Source organism: Engystomops pustulosus, chromosome 8 (assembly GCF_040894005.1).
Source record: "Engystomops pustulosus chromosome 8, aEngPut4.maternal, whole genome shotgun sequence".
In the NCBI taxonomy this organism is placed as follows: Eukaryota; Metazoa; Chordata; class Amphibia; order Anura; family Leptodactylidae; genus Engystomops; species Engystomops pustulosus.
Genome location: NC_092418.1, coordinates 61168386 through 61183718, shown reverse-complemented (window position 1 = coordinate 61183718; position 15333 = coordinate 61168386).

Below are 15333 nucleotides of genomic sequence, written 5' to 3'. Positions count from 1 at the left end.
GTTGGAACAGAGTCTCTCTCCCTCAGTTACTGGCAGAGACTCTCCTTGTTGAAGGTGCCCCAGACTTCCAGGTGTGGAATTATTACCGTTGGAAGGTGATATGTTCTGCCTGGGAGGGTCAACTCAATTCGGCATGGAACAATGCTCCACTCCCATGTCTGCCGATGTGTTGGAACAGAGTCTCTCTCCCTCAATTACTGGAAGACACTCTCCTTGTTGAATGTGCCCCAGACTTCCAGGTGTGGAATTATGACCGGTGGAAGGTGATATGTTCTGCCTGGGAGGTTCAACTCTATTCGGCATGGAACAAAGCTCCACTCCCATGTCTGCCGATGTGTTGGAACAGAGTCTCTCTCCCTCAGTTACTGGTAGAGACTCTCCTTGTTGAAGGTGCCCCAGACTTCCAGGTGTGGAATTATGACCGGTGGAAGGTGATATGTTCTGCATGGGAGGTTCAACTCTATTCGGCATGGAACAAAGCTCCACTCCCATGTCTGCCGATGTGTTGGAACAGAGTCTCTCTCCCTCAGTTACTGGCAGAGTCTCTCCTTGTTGGTGTGGAAGTATGACCAGTGGAAGGTGATATTTTCTGCCTGGGAGGTTCAACACTTTTCGGCATGGAACAAAGCTCCACTCCCATTTCTGCTGATGTGTTGCAACCGAGTCTCTCTCCCTCAGTTACTGGCAGAGACTCTCCTTGTTGAAGGTGCCCCAGACTTCCAGGTGTGGAATTATGACTGGTGGAAGGTGATATGTTCTGCCTGGGAGGTTCAACTCTATTCGGCATGGAACAAAGCTCCACTCCCTTGTCTGCCGCTGTGTTGGAACAGAGTCTCTCTCCCTAAGTTACTGGCAGAGTCTCTCTTTGTTGGTGTGGAAGTATGACCAGTGGAAGGTGATATGTTCTGCCTGGGAGGTTCAACTCTGTTCGGCATAGAACAAAGCTCCACTCCTATGTCTGCAGATTTGTTGGAACAGAGTTTCTCTCCCTCAGTTACTGGCAGAGACTCTCCTTGTTGAAGGTGCCCCAGACTTCCAGGTGTGGAATTATGACCGGTGGAAGGTGATATGTTCTGCCTGCGAGGTTCAACTCTATTCGGCATGGAACAAGTCTCCGATCCCATGTCTGCCGATGTGTTGGAACAGAGTCTCTCTCCCTCAGTTACTGGCAGAGACTCTCCTTGTTGAAGTTGCCCCAGACTTCCAGGTGTGGAATTATGACCAGTGGAAGGAGATATGTTCTGCCTGGGAGGTTCAACTCTATTCGGCATGGAACAAAGCTCCACTCCCATGTCTGCTGATTTGTTGGAACAGAGTCTCTCTCCCTCAGTTACTGGCAGAGACTCTCCTTGTTGGTGTGGAATTATGACCGGTGGAAGGTGATATGTTCTGCCTGGGAGGTTCAACTCTATTCGGCATGGAACAAAGCTCCACTCCCATGTCTGCTGATGTGTTGGAACAGAGTCTCTCTCCCTCAGTTACTGGCAGAGACTCTCCTTGTTGAAAGTGCCCCAGACTTCCAGGTGTGGAATTATTACCGTTGGAATGTGATATGTTCTGTCTGGGAGGGTCAACTCAATTCGGCATGGAACAATGCTCCACTCCCATGTCTGCTGATGTGTTGGAACAGAGTCTCTCTCCCTCAATTACTGGAAGACACTCTCCTTGTTGAAGGTGCCCCAGACTTCCAGGTGTGGAATTATGACCGGTGGAAGGTGATATTTTCTGCCTGGGAGGTTCAACTCTATTCGGCATGGAACAAAGCTCCACTCCCATGTCTGCCGATGTGTTGGAACAGAGTCTCTCTCCCTCAGTTACTGGCAGAGACTCTCCTTGTTGTTGTGGAATTATTGCCGGCGGAAGGTGATATATTCTGCCTGGGAGGTTCAACTCTATTCGGCATGGAACAAAGCTCCACTCCCATGTCTGCCAATGTGTTAGAACAGAGTCTCTCTCCCTCAGTTACTGGTAGAGACTCTCCTTGTTGAAGGTGCCCCAGACTTCCAGGTGTGGAATTATGACCGGTGGAAGGTGATATGTTCTGCATGGGAGGTTCAACTCTATTCGGCATGGAACAAAGCTCCACTCCCATGTCTATCGATTTGTTTGAACAGAGTCTCTCTCCCTCAGTTACTGGCAGAGACTCTCCTTGTTGAAGGTGCCCCAGACTTCCAGGTGTGGAATTATGACCGGTGGAAGGTGATATGTTCTGCCTGGGAGGTTCAACTCTATTCGGCATGGAACAATGCTCCACTCCCATGTCTGCTGATGTGTTGGAACAGAGTCTCTCTCCCTCAGTTACTGGCAGAGACTTTCCTTGTTGAAGGTGCCCCAGACTTCCAGGTGTGGAATTATGACCGGTGGAAGGTGATATGTTCTGCCTGGGAGGTTCAACTCTATTCGGCATGGAACAAAGCTCCACTCCCATGTCTGCTGATGTGTTGGAACAGAGTCTCTCTCCCTCAATTACTGGAAGACACTCTCCTTGTTGAAGGTGCCCCAGACTTCCAGGTGTGGAATTATGACCGGTGGAAGGTGATATGTTCTGCCTGGGAGGTTCAACTCTATTCGGCATGGAACAAAGCTCCACTCCCATGTCTGCCGATGTGTTGGAACAGAGTCTCTCTCCCACAGTTACTGGCAGAGACTCTCCTTGTTGTTGTGGAATTATTGCCGGCGGAAGGTGATATATTCTGCCTGGGAGGTTCAACTCTATTCGGCATGGAACAAAGCTCCACTCCCATGTCTGCCAATGTGTTAGAACAGAGTCTCTCTCCCTCAGTTACTGGTAGAGACTCTCCTTGTTGAAGGTGCCCCAGACTTCCAGGTGTGGAATTATGACCGGTGGAAGTTGATATGTTCTTCATGGGAGGTTCAACTCTATTCGGCATGGAACAAAGCTCCACTCCCATGTCTGTCGATGTGTTGGAACAGAGTCTCTCTCCCTCAGTTACTGTCAGAGTCTCTCCTTGTTGGTGTGGAAGTATGACCTGTGGAAGGTGATATTTTCTGCCTGAGAGGTTCAACTCTTTTCGGCATGAAACAAAGCTCCACTCCCATGTCTGCTGATGTGTTTCAACCGAGTCTCTCTCCCTCATTTACTGGCAGAGACTCTCCTTGTTGGTGTGGAATTATGACCGGTGGAAGGTGATATGTTCTGCCTGGGAGGTTCAACTCTATTCGGCATGGAACAAAGCTCCACTCCCATGTCTGCCGATGTGTTGGAACAGAGTCTCTCTCCCTCAGTTACTGGCAGAGACTCTCCTTGTTGGTGTGGAATTATGACCGTTGGAAGGTGATATGTTCTGCCTGGGAGGTTCAACTCTATTCGGCATGGAAGAAAGCTCCACTCACATGTCTGCCGATGTGTTGGAACAGAGTCTCTCTCCCTCAGTTACTGGCAGAGACTCTCCTTGTTGAAGGTGCCCCAGACTTCCAGGTGTGGAATTATGACCGGTGGAAGGTGATATGTTCTGCCTGGGAGGTTCAACTCTATTCGGCATGGAACAATGCTCCACTCCCATGTTTGCCGATGTGTTGGAACAGAGCCTCTCTCCCTCAGTTACTGGCAGAGACTCTCCTTGTTGAAGGTGCCCCAGACTTCCAGGTGTGGAATTATGACCGGTGGAAGGTGATATGTTCTGCCTGGGAGGTTTAACTCTATTCGGCATGGAACAAAGCTCCACTCCCATGTCTGCCGATGTGTTGGAACAGAGTCTCTCTCCCTCAGTTACTGGCAGAGACTCTCCTTGTTGAAGGTGCCCCAGACTTCCAGGTGTGGAATTATGACCGGTGGAAGGTGATATGTTCTGCCTGGGAGGTTCAACTCTATTCGGCATGGAACAAAGCTCCACTCCCATGTCTGCCGCTGTGTTGGAACAGAGTCTCTCTCCCTAAGTTACTGGCAGAGTCTCTCCTTGTTGGTGTGGAAGTATGACCAGTGGAAGGTGATATTTTCTGCCTGGGAGGTTCAACACTTTTCGGCATGGAACAAAGCTCCACTCCCATTTCTGCTGATGTGTTGCAACCGAGTCTCTCTCCCTCAGTTACTGGCAGAGACTCTCCTTGTTGAAGGTGCCCCAGACTTCCAGGTGTGGAATTATGACCGGTGGAAGGTGATATGTTCTGCCTGGGAGGTTCAACTCTATTCGGCATGGAACAATGCTCCACTCCCATGTCTGCTGATGTGTTGGAACAGAGTCTCTCTCCCTCAGTTACTGGCAGAGACTTTCCTTGTTGAAGGTGCCCCAGACTTCCAGGTGTGGAATTATGACCGGTGGAAGGTGATATGTTCTGCCTGGGAGGTTCAACTCTATTCGGCATGGAACAAAGCTCCACTCCCATGTCTGCTGATGTGTTGGAACAGAGTCTCTCTCCCTCAATTACTGGAAGACACTCTCCTTGTTGAAGGTGCCCCAGACTTCCAGGTGTGGAATTATGACCGGTGGAAGGTGATATGTTCTGCCTGGGAGGTTCAACTCTATTCGGCATGGAACAAAGCTCCACTCCCATGTCTGCCGATGTGTTGGAACAGAGTCTCTCTCCCACAGTTACTGGCAGAGACTCTCCTTGTTGTTGTGGAATTATTGCCGGCGGAAGGTGATATATTCTGCCTGGGAGGTTCAACTCTATTCGGCATGGAACAAAGCTCCACTCCCATGTCTGCCAATGTGTTAGAACAGAGTCTCTCTCCCTCAGTTACTGGTAGAGACTCTCCTTGTTGAAGGTGCCCCAGACTTCCAGGTGTGGAATTATGACCGGTGGAAGGTGATATGTTCTGCCTGGGAGGTTCAACTCTATTCGGCATGGAACAATGCTCCACTCCCATGTCTGCTGATGTGTTGGAACAGAGTCTCTCTCCCTCAGTTACTGGCAGAGACTTTCCTTGTTGAAGGTGCCCCAGACTTCCAGGTGTGGAATTATGACCGGTGGAAGGTGATATGTTCTGCCTGGGAGGTTCAACTCTATTCGGCATGGAACAAAGCTCCACTCCCATGTCTGCCGCTGTGTTGGAACAGAGTCTCTCTCCCTAAGTTACTGGCAGAGTCTCTCCTTGTTGGTGTGGAAGTATGACCAGTGGAAGGTGATATTTTCTGCCTGGGAGGTTCAACTCTATTCGGCATGGAACAAAGCTCCACTCCCATGTCTGCCGATGTGTTGGAACAGAGTCTCTCTCCCACAGTTACTGGCAGAGACTCTCCTTGTTGTTGTGGAATTATTGCCGGCGGAAGGTGATATATTCTGCCTGGGAGGTTCAACTCTATTCGGCATGGAACAAAGCTCCACTCCCATGTCTGCCAATGTGTTAGAACAGAGTCTCTCTCCCTCAGTTACTGGTAGAGACTCTCCTTGTTGAAGGTGCCCCAGACTTCCAGGTGTGGAATTATGACCGGTGGAAGTTGATATGTTCTGCATGGGAGGTTCAACTCTATTCGGCATGGAACAAAGCTCCACTCCCATGTCTGTCGATGTGTTGGAACAGAGTCTCTCTCCCTCAGTTACTGTCAGAGTCTCTCCTTGTTGGTGTGGAAGTATGACCTGTGGAAGGTGATATTTTCTGCCTGAGAGGTTCAACTCTTTTCGGCATGAAACAAAGCTCCACTCCCATGTCTGCTGATGTGTTTCAACCGAGTCTCTCTCCCTCATTTACCGGCAGAGACTCTCCTTGTTGGTGTGGAATTATGACCGGTGGAAGGTGATATGTTCTGCCTGGGAGGTTCAACTCTATTCGGCATGGAACAAAGCTCCACTCCCATGTCTGCCGATGTGTTGGAACAGAGTCTCTCTCCCTCAGTTACTGGCAGAGACTCTCCTTGTTGGTGTGGAATTATGACCGTTGGAAGGTGATATGTTCTGCCTGGGAGGTTCAACTCTATTCGGCATGGAAGAAAGCTCCACTCACATGTCTGCCGATGTGTTGGAACAGAGTCTCTCTCCCTCAGTTACTGGCAGAGACTCTCCTTGTTGAAGGTGCCCCAGACTTCCAGGTGTGGAATTATGACCGGTGGAAGGTGATATGTTCTGCCTGGGAGGTTCAACTCTATTCGGCATGGAACAATGCTCCACTCCCATGTTTGCCGATGTGTTGGAACAGAGCCTCTCTCCCTCAGTTACTGGCAGAGACTCTCCTTGTTGAAGGTGCCCCAGACTTCCAGGTGTGGAATTATGACCGGTGGAAGGTGATATGTTCTGCCTGGGAGGTTTAACTCTATTCGGCATGGAACAAAGCTCCACTCCCATGTCTGCCGATGTGTTGGAACAGAGTCTCTCTCCCTCAGTTACTGGCAGAGACTCTCCTTGTTGAAGGTGCCCCAGACTTCCAGGTGTGGAATTATGACCAGTGGAAGGTGATATGTTCTGCCTGGGAGGTTCAACTCTATTCGGCATGGAACAAAGCTCCACTCCCATGTCTGCCGCTGTGTTGGAACAGAGTCTCTCTCCCTAAGTTACTGGCAGAGTCTCTCCTTGTTGGTGTGGAAGTATGACCAGTGGAAGGTGATATTTTCTGCCTGGGAGGTTCAACACTTTTCGGCATGGAACAAAGCTCCACTCCCATTTCTGCTGATGTGTTGCAACCGAGTCTCTCTCCCTCAGTTACTGGCAGAGACTCTCCTTGTTGAAGGTGCCCCAGACTTCCAGGTGTGGAATTATGACCGGTGGAAGGTGATATGTTCTGCCTGGGAGGTTCAACTCTATTCGGCATGAAACAAAGCTCCACTCCCATGTCTGCTGCTGTATTGGAACAGAGTCTCTCTCCCTAAGTTACTGGCAGAGTCTCTCCTTGTTGGTGTGGAAGTATGACCTGTGGAAGGTGATATTTTCTGCCTGGGAGGTTCAACACTTTTCGGCATGGAACAAAGCTCCACTCCCATTTCTGCTGATGTGTTGCAACCGAGTCTCTCTCCCTCAGTTACTGGCAGAGACTCTCCTTGATGAAGGTGCCCCAGACTTCCAGGTGTGGAATTATGACCGGTGGAAGGTGATATGTTCTGCCTTGGAGGTTCAACTCTATTCGGCATGGAACAAAGCTCCACTCCCATGTCTGCTGATGTGTTGGAACAGAGTCTCTCTCCCTCAATTACTGGAAGACACTCTCCTTGTTGAAGGTGCCCCAGACTTCCAGGTGTGGAATTATGACCGGTGGAAGGTGATATGTTCTGCCTGGGAGGTTCAACTCTATTCGGCATGGAACAAAGCTCCACTCCCATGTCTGCCGATGTGTTGGAACAGAGTCTCTCTCCCACAGTTACTGGCAGAGACTCTCCTTGTTGTTGTGGAATTATTGCCGGCGGAAGGTGATATATTCTGCCTGGGAGGTTCAACTCTATTCGGCATGGAACAAAGCTCCACTCCCATGTCTGCCAATGTGTTAGAACAGAGTCTCTCTCCCTCAGTTACTGGTAGAGACTCTCCTTGTTGAAGGTGCCCCAGACTTCCAGGTGTGGAATTATGACCGGTGGAAGGTGATATGTTCTGCATGGGAGGTTCAACTCTATTCGGCATGGAACAAAGCTCCACTCCCATGTCTGCCGATGTGTTGGAACAGAGTCTCTCTCCCTCAGTTACTGTCAGAGTCTCTCCTTGTTGGTGTGGAAGTATGACCTGTGGAAGGTGATATTTTCTGCCTGAGAGGTTCAACTCTTTTCGGCATGAAACAAAGCTCCACTCCCATGTCTGCTGATGTGTTTCAACCGAGTCTCTCTCCCTCATTTACTGGCAGAGACTCTCCTTGTTGGTGTGGAATTATGACCGGTGGAAGGTGATATGTTCTGCCTGGGAGGTTCAACTCTATTCGGCATGGAGCAAAGCTCCACTCCCATGTCTGCCGTTGTGTTGGAACAGAGTCTCTCTCCCTCAGTTACTGGCAGAGACTCTCCTTGTTGGTGTGGAATTATGACCGTTGGAAGGTGATATGTTCTGCCTGGGAGGTTCAACTCTATTCGGCATGGAAGAAAGCTCCACTCACATGTCTGCCGATGTGTTGGAACAGAGTCTCTCTCCCTCAGTTACTGGCAGAGACTCTCCTTGTTGAAGGTGCCCCAGACTTCCAGGTGTGGAATTATGACCGGTGGAAGGTGATATGTTCTGCCTGGGAGGTTTAACTCTATTCGGCATGGAACAATGCTCCACTCCCATGTTTGCCGATGTGTTGGAACAGAGTCTCTCTCCCTCAGTTACTGGCAGAGACTCTCCTTGTTGAAGGTGCCCCAGACTTCCAGGTGTGGAATTATGACCGGTGGAAGGTGATATGTTCTGCCTGGGAGGTTTAACTCTATTCGGCATGGAACAAAGCTCCACTCCCATGTCTGCCGATGTGTTGGAACAGAGTCTCTCTCCCTCAGTTACTGGCAGAGACTCTCCTTGTTGAAGGTGCCCCAGACTTCCAGGTGTGGAATTATGACCGGTGGAAGGTGATATGTTCTGCCTGGGAGGTTCAACTCTATTCGGCATGGAACAAAGCTCCACTCCCATGTCTGCCGCTGTGTTGGAACAGAGTCTCTCTCCCTAAGTTACTGGCAGAGTCTCTCCTTGTTGGTGTGGAAGTATGACCAGTGGAAGGTGATATTTTCTGCCTGGGAGGTTCAACACTTTTCGGCATGGAACAAAGCTCCACTCCCATTTCTGCTGATGTGTTGCAACCGAGTCTCTCTCCCTCAGTTACTGGCAGAAACTCTCCTTGTTGAAGGTGCCCCAGACTTCCAGGTGTGGAATTATGACCGGTGGAAGGTGATATGTTCTGCCTGGGAGGTTCAACTCTATTCGGCATGGAACAAAGCTCCACTCCCATGTCTGCTGCTGTATTGGAACAGAGTCTCTCTCCCTAAGTTACTGGCAGAGTCTCTCCTTGTTGGTGTGGAAGTATGACCTGTGGAAGGTGATATTTTCTGCCTGGGAGGTTCAACACTTTTCGGCATGGAACAAAGCTCCACTCCCATTTCTGCTGATGTGTTGCAACCGAGTCTCTCTCCCTCAGTTACTGGCAGAGACTCTCCTTGATGAAGGTGCCACAGACTTCCAGGTGTGGAATTATGACCGGTGGAAGGTGATATGTTCTGCCTTGGAGGTTCAACTCTATTCGGCATGGAACAAAGCTCCACTCCCATGTCTGCCGATGTGTTGCAACAGAGTCTCTCTCCCTCAGTTTCTGGCAGAGACTCTCCTTGTTGGTGTGTAATTATGACCGGTGGAAGGTGATATGTTCTGCCTGGGAGGTTCAACTCTATTTGGCATGGAACAAAGCTCCACTCCTATGTCTGCAGATTTGTTGGAACAGAGTCTCTCTCCCTCAGTTACTGGCAGAGACTCTCCTTGTTGTTGTGGACTTATGGCCGGCGGAAGGTGATATATTCTGCCTGGGAGGTTCAACTCTATTCGGCATGGAACAAAGCTCCACTCCCATGTCTGCCGATGTGTTGGAACAGAGTCTCTCTCCCTCAGTTACTGGCAGAGACTCTCCTTGTTGGTGTGGATTTATGACCGGTGGAAAGTGATATTTTCTGCCTGTGAGGTTCAACTCTATTCGGCATGGAACAAAGCTCCACTCCCATGTCTGCCGATGTGTTGGAACAGAGTCTCTCTCCCTCAGTTACTGGCAGAGACTCTCCTTGTTGGTGTGGAATTATGACTGGTGGAAGGTGATATGTTCTGCCTGGGAGGTTCAACTCTATTCGGCATAGAACAAAGCTCCACTCCCATGTCTGCAGATTTGTTGGAACAGAGTCTCTCTCCCTCAGTTACTGGCAGAGACTCTCCTTGTTGAAGGTGCCCCAGACTTCCAGGTGTGGAATTATGACCGTTGGAAGGTGATATATTCTGCCTGGGAGGTTCAACTCTATTCGGCATGGAACAAAGCTCCACTCCTTTGTCTGCCGATGTGTTGCAACAGAGTCTCTCTCCCTCAGTTACTGTCAGAGTCTTTCCTTGTTGGTGTGGAAGTATGACCGGTGGAAGGTGATATATTCTGCCTGGGAGGTTCAACTCTATTCGGCATGGAACAATGCTCCACTCCCATGTCTGCCGATGTGTTGGAACAGAGTCTCTCTCCCTCAGTTACTGGCAGAGACTCTCCTTGTTGAAGGTGCCCCAGACTTCCAGGTGTGCAATTATGACCGGTGGAAGGTGATATGTTCTGCCTGGGAGGTTCAACTCTATTCGGCATGGAACAAAGCTCCTCTCCCATGTCTGCCGATGTGTTGGAACAGAGTCTCTCTCCCTCAGTTACTGTCAGAGACTCTCCTTGTTGAAGGTGCCCCAGACTTCCAGGTGTGGAATTATGACCGGTGGAAGGTGATATGTTCTGCCTGGGAGGTTCAACTCTATTCGGCATGGAACAAAGCTCCACTCCCATGTCTGCTGATGTGTTGGAACAGAGTCTCTCTCCCTCAGTTACTGTCAGAGTCTCTCCTTGTTGGTGTGGAAGTATGACCGGTGGAAGGTGATATTTTCTGCCTGGGAGGTTCAACTGTATTTGGCATGGAACAAAGCTCCACTCCCATGTCTGTTGATGTGTTGGAACAGAGTCTCTCTCCCTCAGTTACTGGCAGAGACTCTCCTTGTTGGTGTGGAAGTATGACCGGTGGAAGGTGATATGTTCTGCCTTGGAGGTTCAACTCTATTCGGCATGGAACAAAGCTTCACTCCCATGTCTGCCGATGTGTTGCAACAGAGTCTCTCTCCCTCAGTTACTGGCAGAGACTCTACTTGTTGGTGTGGAATTATGTCCGGTGGAAGGTGATATGTTCTGCCGGGGAGGTTCAACTCTATTCGGCATGGAACAAAGTTCCACTCCCATGTCTGCTGATGTGTTGGAACAGAGTCTCTTTCCCACAAATACTGGCAGAGACTCTCCTTGTTGAAGGTGCCCCAGACTTCCAGGTGTGGAATAATGACCGGTGGAAGGTGATATATTCTGCCAAGGAGGTTCAACTCTATTCGGCATGGAACAAAGCTCCACTCCCATGTCTGCCGATGTGTTGGAACAGAGTCTCTCTCCCTCAGTTACTGGCAGAGACTCTACTTGTTGGTGTGGAATTATGACCAGTGGAAGGTGATATGTACTGCGGGGGAGGTTCAACTCTTTTCGGCATGGAACATAGCTCCACTCCCATGTCTGCCGATGTGTTGGAACAGAGTCTCTCTCCCACAAATACTGGCAGAGACTCTCCTTGTAGAAGGTGCCCCAGACTTCCAGGTGTGGAATTATGACCGGTGGAAGGTGATATATTCTGCCTGGGAGGTTCAACTCTATTCGGCATGGAACAAAGCTCCACTCCCATGTCTGCTGATGTGTTGGAACAAAGTCTCTCTCCCTCAGTTACTGGCAGAGACTCTCCATGTTGGTGTGGAATTATGACCGGTGGAAGGTGATATATTCTGCCAAGGAGGTTCAACTCTATTCGGCATGGAACAAAGCTCCACTCCCATGTCTGCCGATGTGTTGGAACAGAGTCTCTCTCCCTCAGTTACTGGCAGAGACTCTACTTGTTGGTGTGGAATTATGACCAGTGGAAGGTGATATGTTCTGCGGGGGAGGTTCAACTCTTTTCGGCATGGAACATAGCTCCACTCCCATGTCTGCCGATGTGTTGGAACAGAGTCTCTCTCCCACAAATACTGGCAGAGACTCTCCTTGTAGAAGGTGCCCCAGACTTCCAGGTGTGGAATTATGACCGGTGGAAGGTGATATATTCTGCCTGGGAGGTTCAACTCTATTCGGCATGGAACAAAGCTCCACTCCCATGTCTGCTGATGTGTTGGAACAAAGTCTCTCTCCCTCAGTTACTGGCAGAGACTCTCCTTGTTGGTGTGGAATTATGACCGGTGGAAGGTGATATGTTCTGCCTGGGAGGTTCAACTCTATTCGGCATGGAACAAAGCTCCACTCCCATGTCTGCTGATGTGTTGGAACAAAGTCTCTCTCCCTCAGTTACTGGCAGAGACTCTCCTTGTTGGTGTGGAATTATGACCGGTGGAAGGTGATATGTTCTGCCTGGGAGGTTCAACTCTATTCGGCATGGAACAAAGCTCCACTCCCATGTCTGCCGATTTTTTGGAACAGAGTCTCTCTCCCTCAGTTACTGGCAGAGACTCTCCTTGTTGGTGTGGAATTATGACTGGTGGAAGGTGATATGTTCTGCCTGGGAGGTTCAACTCTATTCGGCATAGAACAAAGCTCCACTCCCATGTCTGCATATTTGTTGGAACAGAGTCTCTCTCCCTCATTTACTGGCAGAGACTCTTCTTGTTGGTGTGGAATTATGACCGGTGGAAGGTGATATTTTCTGCCTGGGAGGTTTAACTCTGTTTGGCATGGAACAAAGCTCCACTCCCATGTCTGCCGATATGTTGGAACAGAGTCTCTCTCCCTCAGTTACTGGCAGAGACTCTCCTTGTTGGTGTGGAAGTATGACCGGTGGAAGGTGATATGTTCTGCCTGGGAGGTTCAACTCTATTCGGCATGGAACAAAGCTCCACTCCCATGTCTGCCGATGTGTTGCAACAGAGTCTCTCTCCCTCAGTTACTGGCAGAGACTCTCCTTGTTGAAGGTGCCATAGACTTCCAGGTGTGGAATTATGACCGGTGGAAGGTGATATGTTCTGCCTGGGAGGTTCAACTCTATTCGGCATGGAACAAAGCTCCACTCCCATGTCTGCCGATGTGTTGGAACAGAGTCTCTCTCCCACAAATACTGGCAGAGACTCTCCTTGTAGAAGGTGCCCCAGACTTCCAGGTGTGGAATTATGACCGGTGGAAGGTGATATATTCTGCCCGGGAGGTTCAACTCTATTCGGCATGGAACAAAGCTCCACTCCCATGTCTGCTGATGTGTTGGAACAGAGTCTCTCTCCCTCAGTTACTGTCAGAGTCTCTCCTTGTTGGTGTGGAAGTATGACCGGTGGAAGGTCATATTTTCTGCCTGGGAGGTTCAACTCTATTCGGCATGGAACAAAGCTCCACTCCCATGTCTGCTGATGTGTTTGAACAGAGTCTCTCTCCCTCAGTTACTGGCAGAGACTCTCCTTGTTGGTGTGGAATTATGACCGGTGGAAGGTGATATGTTCTGCCTGGGAGGTTCAACTCTATTCGGCATAGAACAAAGCTCCACTCCCATGTCTGCAGATTTGTTGGAACAGAGTCTCTCTCTCTCAGTTACTGGCAGAGACTCTTCTTGTTGGTGTGGAATTATGACCGGTGGAAGGTGATATTTTCTGCCTGGGAGGTTTAACTCTGTTCGGCATGGAACAAAGCTCCACTCCCATGTCTGCCGATGTGTTGGAACAGAGTCTCTCTCCCTCAGTTACTGGCAGAGACTCTCCTTGTTGAAGGTGCCCCAGACTTCCAGGTGTGGAATTATGACCGTTGGAAGGTGATATATTCTGCCTGGGAGGTTCAACTCTATTCGGCATGGAACAAAGCTCCACTCCCATGTCTGCCGATGTGTTGCAACAGAGTCTCTCTCCCTCAGTTACTGTCAGAGTCTTTCCTTGTTGGTGTGGAAGTATGACCGGTGGAAGGTGATATATTCTGCCTGGGAGGTTCAACTCTATTCGGCATGGAACAATGCTCCACTCCCATGTCTGCCGATGTGTTGGAACAGAGTCTCTCTCCCTCAGTTACTGGCAGAGACTCTCCTTGTTGAAGGTGCCCCAGACTTCCAGGTGTGGAATTATGACCGGTGGAAGGTGATATGTTCTGCCTGGGAGGTTCAACTCTATTCGGCATGGAACAAAGCTCCTCTCCCATGTCTGCCGATGTGTTGGAACAGAGTCTCTCTCCCTCAGTTACTGTCAGAGACTCTCCTTGTTGAAGGTGCCCCAGACTTCCAGGTGTGGAATTATGACCGGTGGAAGGTGATATGTTCTGCCTGGGAGGTTCAACTCTGTTCGGCATAGAACAAAGCTCCACTCCCATGTCTGCCGGTGTGTTGGAACAGAGTCTCTCTCCCTCAGTTACTGGCAGAGACTCTCCTTGTTGAAGGTGCCCCAGACTTCCAAGTGTGGAATTATGACCGGTGGAAGGTGATATAGTCTGCTTGGGAGGTTCAACTCTATTCGGCATGGAACAAAGCTCCACTCCCATGTCTGCCGATGTGTTGGAACAGAGTCTCTCTCCTTCAGTTACTGGCAGAGACTCTCCTTGTTGAAGGTGCCCCAGACTTCCAGGTGTGGAATTATGACCGGTGGAAGGTGATATGTTCTGCCTGGGAGGTTCAACTCTATTCGGCATGGAACAAAGCTCCACTCCCATGTCTGCCGATGTGTTGGAACAGAGTCTCTCTCCCTCAGTTACTGGCAGAGACTCTCCTTGTTGGTGTGGAATTATGACCAGTGGAAGGTGTTATGTTCTGCCTGGGAGGTTCAACTCTATTCGGCATGGAACAAAGCTCCACTCCCATGTCTCCCGATGTGTTGGAACAGAGTCTCTCTCCCTCAGTTATTGGCAGAGACTCTCCTTGTTGGTGTGGAAGGTGATATGTTCTGCCTGGGAGGTTCAACTCTATTCGGCATGGAACAAAGCTCCACTCCCATGTCTGCCGATGTGTTGCAACAGAGTCTCTCTCCCTCAGTTACTGGCAGAGACTCTCCTTGTTGAAGGTGCCCCAGACTTCCAGGTGTTGAATTATGACCGGTGGAAGGTGATATGTTCTGCCTGGGAGGTTCAACTCTATTCGGCATGGAACAAAGCTCCACTCCCATGTCTCCCAATGTGTTGGAACAGAGTCTCTCTCCCTCAGTTATTGGCAGAGACTCTCCTTGTTGGTGTGGAAGGTGATATGTTCTGCCTGGGAGGTTCAACTCTATTCGGCATGGAACAAAGCTCCCCTCCCATGTCTGCCGATGTGTTGGAACAGAGTCTCTCCTTGTTGGTGTGGAAGTATGACTGGTGGAAGGTGATATTTTCTGCCTGGGAGGTTCAACTGTATTCGGCATGGAACAAAGCTCCACTCCCATGTCTGCTGATGTGTTGGAACAGAGTCTCTCTCCCTCAGTTACTGGCAGAGACTCTCCTTGTTGGTGTGGAAGTATGACCGGTGGAAGGTGATATGTTCTGCCTGGGAGGTTCAACTCTATTCGGCATGGAGCAAAGCTCCACTCCCATGTCTGCCGATGTGTTGCAACAGAGTCTCTCTCCCTCAGTTACTGGCAGAGACTCTCCTTTTTGAAGGTGCCATAGACTTCAAGGTGTGGAATTATGACGGGTGGAAGGTGATATGTTCTGCCTGGGAGGTTCAACTCTATTCGGCATGGAACAAAGCTCCACTCCCATGTCTGCCGATGTGTTGGAACAGAGTCTCTCTCCCACAAATACTGTCAGAGACTCTCCTTGTAGAA